Source organism: Odontesthes bonariensis, chromosome 21, assembly GCF_027942865.1.
Source record: "Odontesthes bonariensis isolate fOdoBon6 chromosome 21, fOdoBon6.hap1, whole genome shotgun sequence".
In the NCBI taxonomy this organism is placed as follows: domain Eukaryota; kingdom Metazoa; phylum Chordata; class Actinopteri; order Atheriniformes; family Atherinopsidae; genus Odontesthes; species Odontesthes bonariensis.
The window spans coordinates 29,776,944-29,790,313 of record NC_134526.1 but is presented as its reverse complement, the minus strand read 5'-3'; the positions used below and the strand labels follow the sequence as shown (position 1 = coordinate 29,790,313).

Genomic DNA, 13,370 nt, shown 5'->3' with positions numbered 1-13,370 from the left:
AAACACTTAGTTTTAACAAACAGAAACATCTGTTTGAAGACACCTGTGGGGATTTTCTCTTAACTCCTACAATCTCATCATGGAATTTGTTCATTTTCTCAAAGATGAAAGGGAGATAAAAGAGTGATACAACTACCGGTACACTTAATTGATTTATTAACTCAAACTCTGCTGAAGGCTCAAATGATATAAAGCAATTTCATACTTTTTGTGTGTTTTGTAAGTGGTTCTTTCCAAAAAGGTAAACAAGTTACTTTAGTTATAAATTTCAAGTTACTTTGATATGTTTTTGCCCCATATTAAGACATCTTCAGTGGCAGAGAAAAACTATTCTCTTCCGATTCTGTACTAAGGCTTTCACACCTTGAAGGATGCATCTAGCATTAAATCAAGTTTTCAAACTGAGAAGTTACATAAATGTAATTTGAATTAGGTAATTCAGTTACTTTAATTGAATTTGCAATCTGGGTCAATTGTCAATCAGCATGTGGGCAGCTGTGACACAGATGGTACAGAGGGTTGCTCATTGATTGTAATTTATGGGCCAGCCCCTGGCTCCTCGTGCCTTTAGGACAAGGCAGTGAACCCTGAGTTACTGTCACTGGAAAAAAAAATGACAACACTTCCACCAATGATTAGGGAGTGTGTGTAACTGCGTAATTAAGATGTAAAATTCTTAAAAAATGTTTTCACCATCTGTGATTCTGTTCATTTTATTTTGCTGTTGCAGCATTAGGCTTTCAATGGATTTGTATTGACAGACATGAAGAAACATGCCAGACAGACAACATTAAGACTATTAAAACAAGCCATGACACATGACTCTGTATTATGGGTTATGCGTGGTGCAGTAATGGGACAATAAATCCCCACAGAAATAATACATTTTCCACATCTGTACTCATAAAACAATATTGTTGCACACTGTGTAAAATTAATGCTCATAACCCATACATCTTAAAGTGCATGGCAGTGAGAGGAAATGTGTGCATATTTAATGGTACAGACAACTTGGAAGCTGTTTTTGAATGGAGTACTTGGAGGGAAACTACAAGTACAAAACCACAATTTATTCAATGAATCTGAAGCTTGATGGTGAAACATCCATCTCTGTTTCAAAACTATACTTACAGTTCTTCCTGAATGCAGCCTCAGTCTGAGCTTTCCTCTGAGCACGCAACATTGCTGCTGTGTACATGTTGTAAATTATAGGCTGATATGCACTAATGGGTGTTTACAGTTAAATTATTGTCTTGCTCTATCCTGTGCTTTTCTTATATGGTTTGTTTCTCATAAAAAGCGTAAAAACAAAAAAGTGGCCTTGGGGCATAATCCTCTTTTCCCTTCATTTCCTCTTACAGAAACACACAGGGAAATAAGTGGAATTAGATGCAGTGTTGCTAACATCATATTTCTCTATAAGTGTTTCGGGAACAAAGATGATGTTTTATTGTTCATTCAAACAAAGAAAATGTAGTAACCGGGTACATAATATATTTGGGTCCGTTTTCTATGCTTCCTTTTGAATTTGACCCACCCTAGGAAAGGCAAAGTTTAGGAGTCAGTAATGTCATAGTGAAGGATTTATTTATCTATTTAGTAAACCCACAAACCATTCATCCTCCTATTTTCCATACCCGTTTGATCCTACTCAGGGTCTGGAGTTGGGGTGGGTGATGCGTACACCAGCGTACACCCTGGACAGGTCACCAGTCCTTCACTGTTAACAAGACAAACAATGATGCGCAATCATACTCCCTTCTACAGTCAATTTAGAATGAATGGTCAACCTAACATGCATGTTTTTGAACTGTGAGAGGAAGTTAGATTACCCAGAGAGAAACCACACATTTGCATGTGCAAATTCCACACAGAAAAGCCTCAGCTGAGATTCAAAGTTCTTGGTCTAAGGCGACAGTGCTAACTACCACACGACTGTTTAGCCTGTAGCCATATGAACCGAATGAATATTAATTAAAAATCCCTAATGGGAGCTTTTCAATGTTTTTCAGGTAAACCAGGGTTGATTGAGGGTTTATTTCAGTGCCATGTTATTAAATGTACTCCTCTTGCACCTTGGAGATGCAGTGGCCTCCAAGTTGTTTACAGGTGAACCTTTCCTTCAGAGTCATATTTCATCAAATTTGGTACTGAAAATATAGTTCTTATACACTCTTGTGTACCAAATTTCCTCCTTTCTTACAAATCAAGCCCGGACAATAACAAGCTTCCTTGCAAGCCAGCTTTTGTGTGACAGCCATGCCGGTGGAAACATTTATCCTTTTCCAGAAGAAGCTGAAGAGGGACGCATTTTTGCCTTAAGGTTTTGCACATCAATAAGTCAGCTAAATACATTTTCTGGAAAGCAAGGGATTTTGTCTCTTTTTATCACAAAATTCAACATGCATCTCAAAAAGCTGCATGAGAACTTTTCCTGTAAAAAGTCACCACAACTCATCAGATTACTACAGGTATGGATTTAAAGTCCAAGTTCCATTCAAGGAGCATTTCATATCAAGTTTTTTGCTTCTTCTACTGCAGGAACTACACTGGAGAAAAAACATAGTCCCTCCACTGACTTTGGAGACTTGAGATATCAGAGGTTTCTTATCAGGATTAAATGGCAATATTTTGAGAAGTGAGAGTGAAACTTAATTTGGGCCTTAATAGAAAAACAAATTATTCATTTTTTGAAATAGTTTGCCTATATCTCACTATTTTCATCAGCTGTGATGGAAGGAACTTTGGCAGTGATAAATCATCTTCCATTTTGGGGTAGGTTATAATTTAACTCTTGATATGGCATCTTATCTTTTTTCAGCCAATCTGAGCGATTGCTGTTTCAATAGTGTTGTCATACACAACTCCAGTCTTTGCTCCTCGGAAGAGATGTCTCTAAGCTGCACCAGCAGTTGTGTTCAATGGGTTATGCCTTTGAACATTTGGTCAGCAACTTCCCAGATTTCTTAAATGAGTGGTGAAACTTTTTATGTGCAGTCTTGTGTTCTCATCGTAAAGGTCAAGAGAATTTGGTGTTTCAGCAGATGAAATAAATAGAGGAAACACCCAACTTGAACTTAACATTCGGGAGCCTACTTTCGACTTTTTTTCAGGCTGCTAGTTTTTCCTTCCCATGTGTTCAGATTAGAAACCTGTTTCCTGCTCAGTTGTTTGGTTCAAGGCCCTCAAATGTGTTTCCTGTGGCAGATAAGATTAGCTCCCCCTGTCTTTTTTGGTTTGTTATATGAAAACCCGAAACACAGTCACAGAATAGACAGTGATAACAGAAGACATTAGAAATGAGTATGGTGACAAGCAAGCATGAAAAGAAAACATAACCCTTTTAGAAGTGAGGGCCAGCTAAAATTACCCCACTCTAAGGAACACACTCACAAACAAGCACACACACACCCACACAGCTGAATACATTTGAAGCACATTTATAGATTTCAGTACACAGTGAAACAGAAAGAAAATAGCAAGAAAGTGAGGAGAAAAGGCTGTTTTGGTCAAAAGGTAAGTTGGCATTGAAAATGCAGCATGACAGCAGTGAGAGTAAATCAGAGCACCATAAGATTGGATTACAGGATTTTCAGGGGTAGAATATCTTCAAAAGTTTGCCGCTATGTTAAATCCCACAGGTCAGTGAATATGTGTCTGCTCCAGTTTCTCCACAAAACTATGAGAAGTGAGATGCTGATGAGAGATTTTTAATGTCTGTTAGACTGGATTTGCATTACCCATTTCCTAAATGAGCAGAATCATCACATAGACTATACTGCACAGGGCCACTTTACTCTTGAGATTTTTGCTTCTGAATGCATCCAACTCTTCAGGACGTAAACACCCAAGTCTAGGGATAGGAATAGATATGATTTTATTTAATGCCAATGCCATTTTCTATGCTGCTTATCTATCTAGTATCTCGTTATCATTTTAGTACGTAAAATCCCAAACAGAATAACTTGGGTTTATACAGATACTGTGAAAGAAATACTAAACTGTTTAGCATATCAGCATGCAACCTGCTTATTCTAAATCATTTAAGCCCCCATCTCAGAAACTACTGTTCTGAACACCTTGTTTTATGCCAGACGATATAAGACCATGAAACCTTCAGAAAATGGTTAATAGAAGAAATGTGGCTCTTATATTGTTGAGAAAGGATGCAATATGCCCTTGAGAATACATTTTGTGACATGACTGTTTAACACATTCTTCAGTAATTTCTGTCCTCCTGCTTCAAGTGTGAAGAGGTTTAGCTGAGCTGTCAGTAGCCTAAGGCTGGAAATATACTTGCTGTTAACTACATGTGCGCATGATTGACATGACTGCCTCGTGTTGGTTGTGTGTGTTCTCAGAAACAGTCTGCAATAAACGGTCTAAGCATGGTGCTGATGTTATCATTGTATTATGCAGGATATTAAGCAATGGTTACACATAATCTGTTTGGTTGGCAAACAGCAGTAATAGCACTTGAGCTACAAGTGTCGCGAATGGTGGAGATGAAGAGAGGCAAGGACCCATAATGAAGACTCGGATGAGGCAGGAAGTTGAGGGAAAGTTGAACTTGATTTATTTAAAACTAAAAACTGTTACAAAAAGCGTGGACAAGCCGGAACACCAAAAAACTAAACTGGTAAAAAAAAAGAACTATAGGCTGACAAGGAAAAACCTGACTGAGAATAAAAACATGAACATTAGGAGGAGATATAGCGAGGGTCTGGTAGACTGAAAGAAACCAAAGGGTATATATACTGAGGGAAACTGATGAGGAAGTGACTGTAGCTGTGACTAATAGACAAGGAACATTGTAAACCATGAAAAAGACCAGAAAAAGAATGAAAACACAAATAACACGGACCAGGACAGCAAGTACGTCAAAAATACATGATATTCCTGGTGAATTCCATGCTTACTTAAAATAGTGACCTTTTTTTCCACTAAATGTAGCAATGCTTGGGCCTGCTTCTACCTCTGTGTAATACTGTGTAAATCTGTGTCATCTTTTTGCAGCAACACATAGCCTATAGATGCTTGTGTATGAGGGGCATCTGTAGCTTAGGGTGAAGACTGTCGCCCACCAATCGGAAGGTCGGTGGTTTGACCACCAGCTTCTATGGGCCACATGTTGAAGTGACCTTGGGCAAGACAATGAACCCCATATTGCCTACCGATGCATCCAGCGGTGTATGAATGTGTGTGAATGTGTAGAAGAAAGCACTGTGTAGCTTATATGGACTAAGGGTCTGTGAGTGAATGGGTGAATGTGGCATATTGTGTGAAAGAGCTTTGAGTGACCAGCTAGACTATAAAAGTGCCATACAGGTACAGTCCATTTCCTATTTATGACTTTGTTAACTTACAAGAAGTGTGCATTGCCAGCGCCTGCCAGCAATCGATAAAACAATTAAGCTCAAAGGCAAACGATTCTAATATAGAACATTTCATGATTCCAATTTAGACCCAAGATGATTTTCATTAGTTGAGAGTATCTGTACCAAAGTCTATAAAAACTGAGGGGATATTCCCCTGTGTAGACCATTAACTATACTTGTAACTGTGGAAAAATAAACTTTTTAAAGCTGAAACTTATTCCACCGGATCGTTTCATGACACGACACCAACCAAACCCACATCAGCTGGCACACTAATCACATTACTCAACTGCATGAGGTTATTGTACAAGGGTTCTGTGCACTGGGCACATGATTATTTTATGCACTAAACATTTTTTTTTTTATGGCACTCCTGCTCTCTGATTTTCCAAACTGGGTACATGTTGACTGCCATCCACTGTATGTAATAAAGACTAGAGATATGCACCTCTCAGAACCCTTCTTCAAAAACTCCTCACTAACACTTTATCTTCCCATCAACAGGAAACTGTAAAGCTTCAAGTACCACTCTGAAGAGAGTTTTAGACCCTGACTCATCTTTAATTGACCCCTCTGTCTGTGGAAGTGTGTGTGCTCACATTCTTTAATGTGTGTGAGTGTGAATGTGTGTGTTTATATTGGATTCAAAGTGTATATACCCATTTCCAGGACAAACTGGCTCCACTGCGACAGCTGTGAAATATGGACTGCAGGTTGACAAGGAACCCTTTTCAGTCTTTAGTGTTTTACATTTTTACTTTACTTGTTAAGAGGACGACTTGACTCGGTCGATGAGCAGCTGTACTTTGTTTACTATGGCTCTGACAGAAGTCCAAGTGATGTCATAGAATTGCTCTCAGCTTGAGCTGTTAGCCTACATATTTATAACAAAAAGTCATCATTACAAAGTGGAGATGTGGATTTTGGTAGAACTTGTCAACATAGAAGGTCCATCTGAAAGAGCAGGAGCCATATTATTGAAACCTTCAATCCTAAACCTTGAGTTACAACACAAAGTCAATGATTTTTTTACGTTGGTTTTTACATGAACCTGTTATACCTTACTTCATTCTACCTTATTGTCAGCTTTAATATCTGTTACTTATCTTATCTTGAGTATTTCTCATTGAAACAGATCTGTAACATTGAAACATATGGAGCATAAAAGACCAGACTCTTATAGTAGCCCAACTGGTGTTTTGTCATCAAACATCGTATATCTCACTAAAGCCTAAAGAGTAAACCTTCAGGCATTTAGAACTGTGTATTTAGACCACATTCGGAGGTGGTCTGGGACTCTTGGGGTCTTAGTTTTTTAGTTTGAATGCACATGTGCTGTGGGCCACATTGAAAGATTACCTATTGACCTGATGTGACTCCATGCAAGAGAAAGAGTTTCCACCAAGATGTTTTTTTTTTCCCCCTCTTTTGGTTTTTGGAAAAAAATTAGGAAACATTCGATAAAAAAGCACCATCCAAAACTTAGAGGATGTATCTTTCACAGAAACCCCCCAGCTCCTCTTTGATGTTCATTTCTGCCGTGACAGTAAACAAAGCAACTGTAATTACAGCTGTCCTATTGGTCTTGGAAGTATTGAAAGTCAGTTATGTTTTTACTCCTAAACATTGGTGTTTTAATGGAGCCAAACATGGAGCATCACAGTGAGGGGCTAATGTATTGTTGTGTTGTTACAAGGGGCACTCACCCCACTGATATATTACAGGCAGTAAAGCTTATTTTGAGCAGACATTTTCAGGCTTTTCTCTGGAGACTAGTGCATATGAAAACAGCAGAGTGTTTAAAAGCTTCAGTCTGTTAGTCTTCAGCAAGCTGATGCATGCCGACACTGAGCTCTGTGTGATCTGAAATCAGTTATTTTATATATCTTTTACCCCTCTTATGTCATACCTTGTTTTTGTTTTTGTATAACTATTGAGCTTCTCAGAATGTTTGTGGAGAAAAAAAACAATAGTGGCCTAAATGTGAGTCAGAGGATTCTGAAACCTTTTAATGTCTGAATTATGATACATTTTAGGTCCCTGAATGTATATGTAATTTTCAGACATGACACTGACAATCAGATCTGATCACTCAGGCTACATTCAGAAGGGATCATTTCTATAACTGTAAATGAAAATGTGTCCTGGGCTATGTTGAAGACCATCTACTCACCTAATGGGACCAGGATGTGTTCCTGGTACTCCTGTTTCCTGTGACCTTCTGTAAAAATCAGGGTCCAAACTCACAGAATGTAATATTCACAAAAATCCTCCTGCTTGTCTTTTTTTGTTGAGTTCTGCAGAGACGAGGAACAGACTAAAAGACTAATTCTAAGGAGTAAATGTCAGGATATCTTTCTCTGCTGCTTTCATTTCAATTTTTTTTTTATTCAGTTGTTATCAATTTGCACATACATTACAATTTCCACACACTTTTAAACTTGGTACATGTCACATTTTTCCCAAAATTGCATGTGCAACTGTGCTGATTGTCAGTAAATATCTAAGATACTCAGTATTTCTTATTTTAGTTATTAAGTCCCAAAGTTCATTGTGACCACAGAAGGCTGACAGGTCACTACAGGTATATAAAACACATGCAACAACTCATTGTGACAACATGCGTCTCTCTTAAACTCTGTAATGTAACCAGAATCACTTCTTACATAATTTGTCTCGTGTTGCTTACAATGGAGCACTTAGTTTGGACATAGCTTCGTTTTTAAAGCTCTTTATGTTTTAAAAGTGCACTGACAACACAAGGAGACAGCTGTGTATATGTCCTGTTTAAGATAAATATTTTACCCAACCAGATGGAACAAATTTTGAATTTGATGCCAGCTGCACACTCAAAAAAATGATGGCTTGTTTACCATTGTGTTACATCACCCTTCCTCTTAATCATCATCCACAGTTTTTTCGTTGGGAACTTAGAACACCAATTGTTGTGGTTCAGTTTTGTTTATACAGTGCTAATTCAAAAGTAATCTGAAGGTACTTTTAAGAGACAGTTCAGTTTAATAGATTTATAATCCAGTTTAGTTCAATTCATTTTTAATCCAATTAAATAAAATCCATACCAATCCACATCTGTCCAATTTATATAATGCCAATTGATAAAAAACTGACTGGCCAAGGAGACCAAAGGATAACATAATTCTAATCTTTGATTCAGTCCCCTGTCCTGAGCTTGCATGAGGCGACAGTGGAGACGAAAACTCCCTTTAAACAGGAAAAAACCTCCAATAGAACCAGACTCGGAAGGGGCAGCCATCTGCCTCAACCTGTTAAGGGTTTAGAAGACATGAAAGAGGGGTTCAGCAAGCACTACAAACACCAGGCATAACACCATAACACCAGTCTATACTTGCAGAGCACAAGATTATAGCTGCTCAACCATCCCTGGTCATCATTTTATGATTATCCTCCTCACGATTCACCACACATTTTCAAAGGGAGACTGATCTGCACAGCAGGCAGGCCATGCTTTTCTCCAAACTCACTGAATCCTCATACAGTGTATTACCTTTAGATGAAACACAGTGATTAAAACATTTACGTTGGCCTTCATTTCATTGCAGTCAATGTGAACCCAAGTTATTGTGCATTTCAGGACAACAAAAAGTGTCTGTGTCCATGATTTGATTTGTAAAAGCAGTATTCCTGACAAGATAAGAGCAAAGATGTACTTGGGGATCACCAGAAATGTGAACGAAAGTACACTATGTGGCCAAAAGTATTCGCTCATCTGCCTTTACACGCATATGAACTTAAGTGACATCCCATTCTTAATCCATAGGGTTTAATATGACGTCAAGCCCACCCTTTGCAGCTTTAACAGCTTTTTTTATTTTTGACCATTATTCCAGAAGCGCATTAATGAGGTCAGACACTGATGTTGGACAGAAGGCCTGGCTCACAGTCTCTGCTCTAATTCACCCCAAAGGTGTTCTATCGGGTTGAGGTCAGGACTCTGTGCAGGCCAGTCAAGTTCTTCCACACCAAACATTCTCATCCATGTATTTATGGACCTTGCTTTGTGCGCAGTCATGTTGGAAGGGGCCGTCCCCAAACGGTTTCCACAAAGTTGGGAGCATGAAATTGTCCAAAATCTCTTGATATGCTGAAGCATTCAGAGTTCCTTTCACTGGAACTAAGGGGCCAAGCCCAGCTCCTGAAAAACAACCCCACACCATAATCCCCCCTCCACCAAACTTTACACTTGGCACAATGCAGTCAGACAAGTACCGTTCCCCTGGCAACCACCAAACCCAGACTCCTCCATCAGATTACCAGATGGAGAAGCGTGATTGGTCACTCCAGAGAATGCGTCTCCACTGCTCTAGAGTCCAGTGGCGGCGTGCTTTACACCGCTGCATCCGACGCTTTGCATTGCACTTGGTGATGTATGGTTTGTATGCAGCTACTCGGCCATGGAAACCCATTCCATGAAGCTCTCTACGCACAGTTCTTGAGCTAATCTGAAGGCCACATGAAGTTTGGAGGTCTGTAGCGATCGACTCTGCAGAAAGTTGGCGACCTCTGCACACTATGCGCCTCAGCATCCGCTGACCCTGCTCTGTCTTTTTACGTGGCCGACCACTTCATGGCTGAGTTGCTGTCGTTCCCAATTGCTTCCACTTTGTTATAACACCGCTAACAGTTGACTGTGGAATTAGTCGTCAGGAAATTTCCCGACTGGACTTGTTGCACAGGTGGCATCCTATCACGGTACCACGCTGGAATTTACTGAGCTCCTGAGAGCGGCCCATCCTTTCACAGATATTTGTAGAAGCAGTCTGCATGCCGAGGTGCTTGAATTTATACACATGTGGCCATGGAAGTGAGTGGAACACCAGAATTTAATTATTTGGATGGGTGAGTGAATATTTTTGGCAATATAATGTATGAGAAACGTATTGAAATGGGAAATCTTTGCCAAGCACTATAATGCTATTTAGAATTTTCCCACTGTTGGACTAATAAAGGTTACAATTACAAACGCCACAAACTTTTCTGTGCAAAAAAGAAGCATTAACCTTGTCCAGACAGGGCTTCAACCTCTCTGGGCTCTGTGGTATGTGAGATGGACCATCAAATAGTGGAAATGAGTACTGTGGTCAGACCAATCAGAATTCCAGAGAATTTTTTGGATGAAATGGACATTGTGTGCTCTGGACGAAAGATGGAAAGGACCATCCAGGCTCTGTGATATCGTTGTATCTGTGCTCTTTGTCAGAGCTCATTTACACTTACACAGAGGAGTAGGCTGAGATTCCATGCACTTTTCAGCAAAACCATGCAAAACCACATTTGGCACATTTTTCAAAGACACGGATCTGAGAGTATGTGTCACGTCCATGGACTCATGTGTTAGGTTTTATGTTTTAGGTGTTCAGTTCATGTCCAGGTTTTGAGTTTCAGTCTTGTCATTTGTTTTTCCCCCTCACTCTGGTCATTGGTTCATTCACATCATTAGTTCATTCACTGCACCAGTTAGTCATTGTCACCAGCTGCACTCACTCTCCAATCACTCCCAGCCCTCTATTTAGTCTCTTGTCTCCCCTGTCTGTTTGTCGGATCTTTGCATGTGTTTGTCACCTGCCCGTCATGCCATGCCACAACCTGTTCTGTCCAGAGATAAGTATTTATTTGTTCCATTGTTATATTTTGCCTGAATTAAACCAACCTTTCTTCTGAAGTCCGCATCCGTGTCCTTCCCTAAACCGCACCCTGACAGTATGGATACTTGACTGACCTGCCTGCAGTCCTGACTTGTCCTTGAAAAAGAATATGTATTTTATTTTATTTTTTTAATTTTCCATGCCATCCCAACATTATATTGCTATTTAGGGTTAAATGCCCCCCCCCCCAATTTTGCAGTGTGAATTACGTTTTTTCCCAAGCAATCGTGCTTGGAAATAAAAACATGCTTGGAAAGAGTCTTTCGTGGATGCTTCTTTTATACCCAATCGTGACCGTCAATTTTCACCTAGTTCTCTGGTAATTGTAAAATCTTCCAGAAGGGTGTTACTTGTATTTTCTATAAACTTTTCTGTCTTAATTTGCATCTCTATATTTTTTTTTTCTCTGTGTATGTGTAACTGCATCAAATTATACTTTGGTTAAATGTGTCTAAATGCAATTAAGTCGGTGACATGCTGAAAATGAATTTCTTTGTTACATGTGTCAGTTTAAATGAAGGTAAAAACAAATCAAGAAATTGCAGATTTAAAGGCATGGTTGGTAATCCTGGAGAGCTAGCAACATTTGAAAGTGGCACCTCCGCTAAGCTCCACTTTTTCTAAATACATCATGTATAGATTACTCTCAGGATAGATGGACCATTTCACCCAGTATTACAAAATGTGTTTCTGAATAGGATTACCAACCATACCTTTAAGTATTATATTGAATACATTTGCATACAGCCTTGTTAAAAATGTAAAGTAGTGATCGCAAAAAAAGAGAAAAATTAGATACAGACTGACTGTCAACTTGTCAACCAGTTTTCTGTGTGCCTCTCTAACAGCCTGTCAGACACCCACCGCTGTTCATTTTCTGAGGAAATACCTAAGATAATGGATATTGTGTATGTGTGATGGGTATATGTGCCTAAGTTAGTTGGTCAGTAGTGAGATGCAGCGACATTGACATAGACCTCTTTATCAGCAGTCACAGGGTGTGCCTGTTTGCAATGTGTTCCTTTCCTCCACATCCACATCAACTCCCTGACCTTCACAACCGGCCCGTTGTTAACAGTTTTTCTGCCAGTGTAGGAATTCTTCCTCCTCTTCAGCCTTTCGTCTTGTTACCATAACTGACAAAACCTCTTCAGACATCAGACAAATATAAGACACAAGGCAGATTTACGATAAATTTATATAAAGGAAAAGATAAAAGCTGTATTTGAAAAAAGAAAAGAAAGACCTTTTCATGTCAGTGGTTCCTCAATCTGCAAATTGCTGTACAGTGTTCCTCAGTTACACACTCGCACAGAGAAGCCATTCAAGACAGTGGTCTGCCATCAAGAGCAATTTAGAGTTAAGTGTCTTCGAGATTTGTGAGTACATTGGTATGGAAGGCCCTGGGATTGAACCAGGCCCCCAGACAATTCTTTTCAACCTAAACTTCTGCCTGAGCCACAGTCACACCAATATATGTTAACACATGCATACGTATCAACAAACATCCAAGTCTATTTATGAGTGATGTAACATTTGTAAAGTTTCACTTTAAACCAGTTGAAATTTTAATATTGTCTATCTTGTTGGTAGCATATGAAGCATATGCCAAGTTTCCTCTATTAAAATATGTTAGTGCACAACTAGGGAAGTATGGAGTCACAGCAGGAGTCCTGGTGCCAAACATGCTGGAACCCTTTCCATTAGCTACAGTATACATGCTTTACCCTGCAGGGGGCTTGGGTTGCTACTTACCAGTTTCCAAAGTGTATAATGCTCTCATTTACATGTCTAACAAATTCAGTTGGGTATAATCACTGTGAAGCTAGTGTCTTTGTACTGTAGCAAAAAAACTAAAACCCACACAGGCACATATTTAGCATGCAAACTCCACACAAATATGCCCTTGTGGTATCTACCTCTATGCAATCTATTTTGGTTCTATCTGGTACTATTAATCAAGCAGTTTTTCATGTTGTTTTGCAAAGTTTAATCTTGCACATTTGATTTTGAAGATTTGTTTTTTGTTGTACTCTGTCCATAGAAGTTGTCTTTTTGCAGTGTACTCACTGTCTGATCAGCCACTGAATCTATTTGAAGAGGAAAATGATGCAGCGTCACATTTCTGTTTGGGGAAAGACCACGTGGACCTTTAGGATTAGGAGTTCAGCTGAAGGGTGATTCAGTCAACAGGATGACGTTCAGGTGTGAGTGGTTGTTCTGCTCATTTCAGGCACACGGACCTACCTTTTGGTCAGCTTCGAGATATTTGTGAAAGTGTTCAAACAAAGGAGAATGGTGTTAGTAA

The 13,370-nt window shown here is 39.3% G+C and overlaps 1 protein-coding gene across 1 annotated transcript in view; it reads left to right on the top strand.

Annotated features, from left to right (window-relative positions):
- septin12 (septin 12) overlaps positions 1-13,370 on the top strand; it is an 81,908-nt gene that overhangs the window by 32,543 nt on the left and 35,995 nt on the right. The gene's annotated exons all lie outside the window — the stretch shown is intronic.